The sequence below is a fragment of the Jaculus jaculus genome, chromosome 12, assembly GCF_020740685.1.
Source record: "Jaculus jaculus isolate mJacJac1 chromosome 12, mJacJac1.mat.Y.cur, whole genome shotgun sequence".
Classification (NCBI taxonomy): Eukaryota; Metazoa; Chordata; class Mammalia; order Rodentia; family Dipodidae; genus Jaculus; species Jaculus jaculus.
This window is the reverse complement of record NC_059113.1, coordinates 263,638-269,637: the sequence shown is the minus strand read 5'-3', so window position 1 is coordinate 269,637 and position 6,000 is coordinate 263,638. Positions and strand designations below refer to the sequence as shown.

The window sequence follows — 6,000 nt, the reverse complement described above, 5'->3', positions numbered from 1 at the left end:
GGTGATGCCATCCCAAGAAATAAGAGAAACATCTGTCTAGAAAGGGACTTGTTTCTAGCAGCTTTATTCATAATTACCCCACATTATAAACACACCACAATCAATGCTCATAATAAGTGAATGAGAATGTCATTTGTGGTATATCCATACAATGGAATATGACTCAACAATTAAAAGGAAGATTCAGGCAACAATATGGTGAATTAAAAAAAATACTGAGTGAAGACGGGTATATGTCCTTTTGCGTTGACTGGATGAGGGGAAATTCTTTAGTTTGAAAGAGAAAGGTGGACAGAGGAGCAGATTCCAACATTTCCATCATCAGAGATTAAAGGTGTCAAGATTCCATCCTTGGGTCTCCCCAGCCTCCTTAGCGAGTCGGCAGAGGGCGCCATTCCCGAAGAAATCCAGGCTCTGGGCCGCGCGAGGGCCCGGCGGCGGCGTGGCGGGTGGGGGTGGGGGCGGTTCTTCGCATCCTAGGAGTTCTCTTTCCCCCGCCTCTGTAAAGCACCTCGAAAGCCCTCCTCCCGCCCCACCATCCCATTCACTCAGCTGCGCGCCTCAAAAGATGGCATGAATTGGTTACCCATCTCTTCTCTGACCCAGAGCTGCGTGCCTCTCCTAGCAACACTGGGGACCCGCCATCCATTCTGTTGGCCGCTGGGGCGCTGGCCCTGTCCCTTTAAAACCTTGTGCAGGGTCTAGAACAGCTCTCTGGACTTTGACCAAGAATTCTCACCGCCTGAGTCGGGATGCGGACGGGCACCACACTCTGCTACCACTTCCTCCAACTTCTGTGGTGATCCCAAGTTTACAAACTTCGTGACCGGGCAGGGTAACCCTCCGACAGTAGAAGCACTCAGGCAGGGACGACCTGCGATCCGGGGTTCAGGAGCCGGGCTAAACACCCTGTGGGTGGCAGGAGGGACTGTGGCACCCCTCCTCCCCCCAGGGCCACTGTCCGGAGCAGCAGCTGCAGCAGCGGCAACTGCTCGCACCCTGTCGGGCTCAGGTTACTGCCTTCTTCCTCCAACATCTCCGGCCAAACAGGGAAAACCTTGTTCAAGTTTGCTGCCAGTACTTACCCTATGTGAGAAATTGGGGCTCTGGAAAGGCGCTGGGACTGTCTCCTAGCACGCGTCTCCATCTCTGAACCCAATATTAGCTTCCCAAGCGCCACTTACTCCTGCAACCGGTTGTGCATCTGGCTGGCACTGTGAAGAACACCAAGGAAAAGGCTGAGCTGCGAATCTTAAGATCCTGGGACCTGGGTAAGAGCGAAGCAAACTGAACTCTGGAGGCCATTGGGAGGCTTCTTAGCGGCTGAGGGGTCCCCCCCTTAGCCAGGTGCCGGGAGAGGTGATGAGCTCGGTCGGTATTCGCAGAGGTTTAGTGTTATTGTATTGTGATTGTATTTGGTCGTTTCCTGGAACTGTATAGGGAATTTTGGGGAAAACGCTCTCATTCTGCACTTTATTTTGCACATTTTCCGTCCTTGGGTTGCTTTGCAGTGTTTGTGTTGACATATGACATAGAAGGGTGAAAGGAAATCCGAGAGCGGAAAGCAGCTTCAGGTCGGACCTTCCTTTCAGATCTGAGTCACTTCTCTGGGATCTTAACTTGATTCCTAAACTTTTCTTTCTTTAGGACTTGATATTCAGTGTGTAGTCTGGCTGCCTTCCAGCGATCTTCAAGGGGTTCAGGGTTACATTACAGGCTGGGTGACAGACCAAGGGGTCCTTGTCAGAGTTGGTTTCTCAGGGAATGCTGGAAGGGAGAGTTCTTTAAGACCCTGTAATAATTTAAGAAATATGTAGTCCCCGTTGGTCTTCTTCCTTTAATCTCTTCGTTCCGGAACTTTATCCCCTCTTTTGGAAAATAATTTCTTTTTATTTTTCTTTCTGAAAATCTTTTCCTCAATGATACTCTTGAATAAAAGAAATATAGTCATATTTTTGCTGCATCTTTCAGAAATAACCTCACACAACACAAAACATTATATATATATATATATATATATATAATGTATATATATATATATATGTTATATATAATATATATTATATATATATATTTTTGAGGTACGGTCTCACTGTAGCCCAGGCTGGCCTGGAATTCACTATGTAGTCTCAAGATGGCCTCAAACTCATAGCGATCCTCCTATCTCTGCCTCCTGAGCACTGGGTCTAAAGGCATGAACCACCATGCCCGGCACACCCTAGTCTTTAGTGTTTCACTTTAGAGAGAAAGTTGGGGATTTGATGAATCCAAACTAGCCAAGGTTACATTTTTTAGGCAGTGGTAATGCAGCACACAGACAGAGAATTACAGTCCTTGGTATATCCTTCTTTATTTTCTTGAAACCTGGGTCTTTCCAAATAAAAATCCTTCACCCCTCACAAATGAAAAGATTGGAGCTAAATGACATTATTCAGAAATGCCATTACCCTGACCAGGGGTCAGCTTGCAGGGTGCTCTTTTTTTTTTCTTTTTTTAATTTAATTTAATTTAATTTTTTTCATTAAAAAATTTTTATTTGTTTATTTGCAAGCAGAGACAGAGAGAGATGGAAGACATAACAGAGAGAATAGGTATGCCAGAGCCTCGAGCCACACTGAAAATGAACTCCAGACACATGGGTCATTTTGTGCATCTGCCTTTAAATGGACACTGGAGAATCAAACCCAGGTCATTAGCTCTGCAGGCAAGCAGGGTGCTCTTTGTTTTGTCACTACAGGGTCAAGGAGTTTCTTTGGTAAATTTCAAGAGGGGCCAGGTGATCTGGGTTCAACTCTTTATTCTGCTACTTTGTAGTTGTGTGGTTTTTGCATTATTTGACCTTTGTGTGCACATCTATAAAATTAGCTATTATTAACGGTGTTTTCTCCAGAGGGTTGTTAAAAGAACTAAAGGAGTTAATGCCTGGGAAGTTCTAACAAGTCTGACCTAGGGTAGGTATTAGCTATTATTACTTTGTTATTGAGCTGAACTGTTATTGCATTGCTTCTATTACCACTTTTATTAGCTATCAGTAAGTTAGTCATGATTCCTATTGGGAAGGGTTTTGAAGGCTGTGCTCTTCTGTAAGCTTCATTATTACCTAGAATGTGATGGTGTGCTCAGCATAGCTCATGCTTAGTCTTTATGACTCTTTGTTGGGGTACTTTCTGTAGGAGGGAAGGTAAATGTGATAAGGCTGTGGTCATGACTGGACACCAAAGGGTGCTTGCAACCAATTAGCAAGTAGGAAAGCTACATTTAGCTCACAAACTAAGAAGCCTTAGAAATCTTTTGCATTTTTAATCTTAGTTTTGTTTGTTTCTTTTTTTTAGTCATGGTTTTTAGAGGGCAGTCATTCGTCCAAAAAGTATTTAGTAAGCATGTTACTGCATTTCAAGTACTATTCTTGATTTGGTTCTAAATTCTTTGGTTCACTTGAAAAATAAGTAAGTATTGGATTTTCGACTCCACCTCATTTCAAGTGGGGCTGCCTTTGTGTGGCAGTAGCCTTCATAAAACAAATTCCAAGTACTTTTTAGCTGTAAATGCCAATACCTGCTTAATGTATTTGAAAGCACTTATCACTGAGGATTTCAGGAAAATGATCTGTATGACCAGAAGCAGGTTGCTTCTCCATGTAGGCATCAGTTTTATGATATATAAACTTCTGTTGGGAGGTGGGGAAAGAGCTGAATAAACTTTGGTGGTCCTTTTGATTCAGTTGTCTTACTTTATCAGTGGTTTTAATTTTTTTATTTTTTTTAACCTTACCCCATTTTAAAGTATTTGTCTTGAGTACATAAACTGTGGACCTTCCATCTTTGCAGGTGAATTTGTGGCAGGGTTAGTGAATGAAAAGGAAAAAGTGTTTATCTATGGATTTTCCACTGTTCTCAGACTTTGAGGTACATTAGGAATACAGTGTGGAGCAATAGGTTAAGGAATATTACATAGAACTATGAAAAATACCTATACTTGAACTGCTTTACCCAAACAAATAGAAATTTCATGTGATTCAGCCTAATATGAATCTGGCCTCTCCATATTGATTCAGCTGCAGTAAGTCTTGAGTGGGCTTGTATAGTTCCACAGGTTCCCCAGGCAGTTCTGATGCCAAGTCAAGTCACATGCTTGCTTCACAGCATGGAATTTGCCTTCTTTACAACTGTATGCTTGGCCAGACGGTGTGTTCTAAAGTTCAAATCAGATCATGCTATTCCCTTTCTTAAGTCTTTGGCAGATCTCTGGATGGTAATCATCAGTGTCTACCTGGTCTTTGTTGAAAACACAGATACAGGCCTTCACTCCAGAAATAAGGGCCAGAGGTCTACATTTTGTGCATATTCCTAGGGGTACCTGGTAGAGGTGACCTCAGGTCACATTTAGAGACACACTAGCTTACTATACAAAGCCTCACTAACCTTTTTACTATGATGCCAGATAACCTTTTCCTTGACTTCTCTGAGTCTCTTCTCCCCACCCTCTAGCTTCCACAAGTCTTGATCTTACTACTGATCCCTAAATACACTGTGCTCTTTCATGCCTCTGTGAGGCAGCTGGGTATATGCTTCCCTCTGTCTTTGCCTCCCTTTTCTGACTAACCAGCTACCTACTATTCATTTATCTTTCAAGATACAGATCAGACTTTGTCTCTCAGGCTTTTCTCAATTCTTTTATATAAACTTAGTGAAATGTCAGATGAGTTCACAGCTTCCATATAGCATCTACTTCATTGTCATCTGAATGCCTTTTCCTAGCAGACTGGTAAGTTCATCATTCCTAATGGAAAGTCCTTACCTTAGTGGCTGGTGCATAGTACTTACATAATAAATGCTCAAAGAATGTGAGAGGGGAATGAATATTAGCAGATTGTTTCTGAGCACACAAAGTGTTTGGGACAATCCTTATGAATCTACTTAGAGTTGTGGAGAGGGCAGTGAAGAGTTTATCTGGTTGGATATAATCTACCAGGCTAAAAAAGTTTATTGTAGACAAAAAAAACAAACTAGATAATCTTTTGTTTCAAATAATACATTTGTGTGTGATATGAGGTGTGCATGGTCACATGAGTGTGGGGCACATATGTGGCCATAGGTCAATATCAGGTGTCTTTTTCAATCACTCTCCAACTTATTTATTGAAACCATGTCTGTTACTGAACTTGGAGCTCACTGGTTCAACTGATCTCTACCTCATTTCAAGTGGGGCTTCCTTCATGTGGTATTAGCCTTTATCTTTTCCCTTCTCTTTCCACCAGCTGAGTGGAATTACAGACACATCACCACACATGGCATTTATGCAGGTTCTGAGGCTCTGAATTCAAGTCCTTACTTGTGTGTGGCTGAGCCATCTTCCCAGCCCAAGCTAGACTATCTCAGGTGGCCTTACAAACCACAATATAGTATTGAATTAATGTTATATGTTCAACATTATGGCAAGTAGTTGCATTTGTACTTCAAGATGGATTTGGTTGCAAACAATATTATCTAGGCACTGGAGTGGAGATGGCAATGTCAATAAAAATAATCAACTTTGCCCAAGCTTTTCACTTTATAAAACACTTTTACATGTGTTTTTGCATTTGGTCAGAAATATGGTTCCATTCTGTTTTTTCTACTTTCTCACAAGGATGCATTCATGACTGGAAAGAGTTCTTATGACTAGGCAGAAATTATGTGTATACTTGCCATATAAAGAAAAAAATCTCTAATTACATCTTGTTATTTGGACATAGCATTCAGTATAGTCACCTTTCTTTAATTTTGATTATTTTCTCCATATTTGGACAAAAGTTAACCTGTTCAGGTTCAGTAAGTGTCTGATTCAGATATGTCTAATAGCCCACATTTTGGTTTCACTTAGATTAATAATACTTATAATAATTATTATTGGACTTTTAAGTTTCAAATTCTTTTTTTGTAAGAATGAAATATGCAAAGCATTTGCGTAAGTGAATGCATAATCTCCAGGGCAATGGCAAAACTGAACTATTGGCTTATA

General features: G+C 41.5%; 1 protein-coding gene across 1 annotated transcript in view; it reads left to right on the top strand.

Annotated features, from left to right (window-relative positions):
- Positions 1-564: 564 nt before the first annotated feature.
- Positions 565-6,000, top strand: part of Megf10 (multiple EGF like domains 10) — a 215,192-nt gene continuing 209,756 nt past the window's right edge. Inside the window, exon 1 of the mRNA XM_045131157.1 lies at positions 565-1,271. The gene's annotated coding sequence lies outside the window, so the exon portion shown is untranslated. The remainder of the gene's footprint in view (positions 1,272-6,000) is intronic.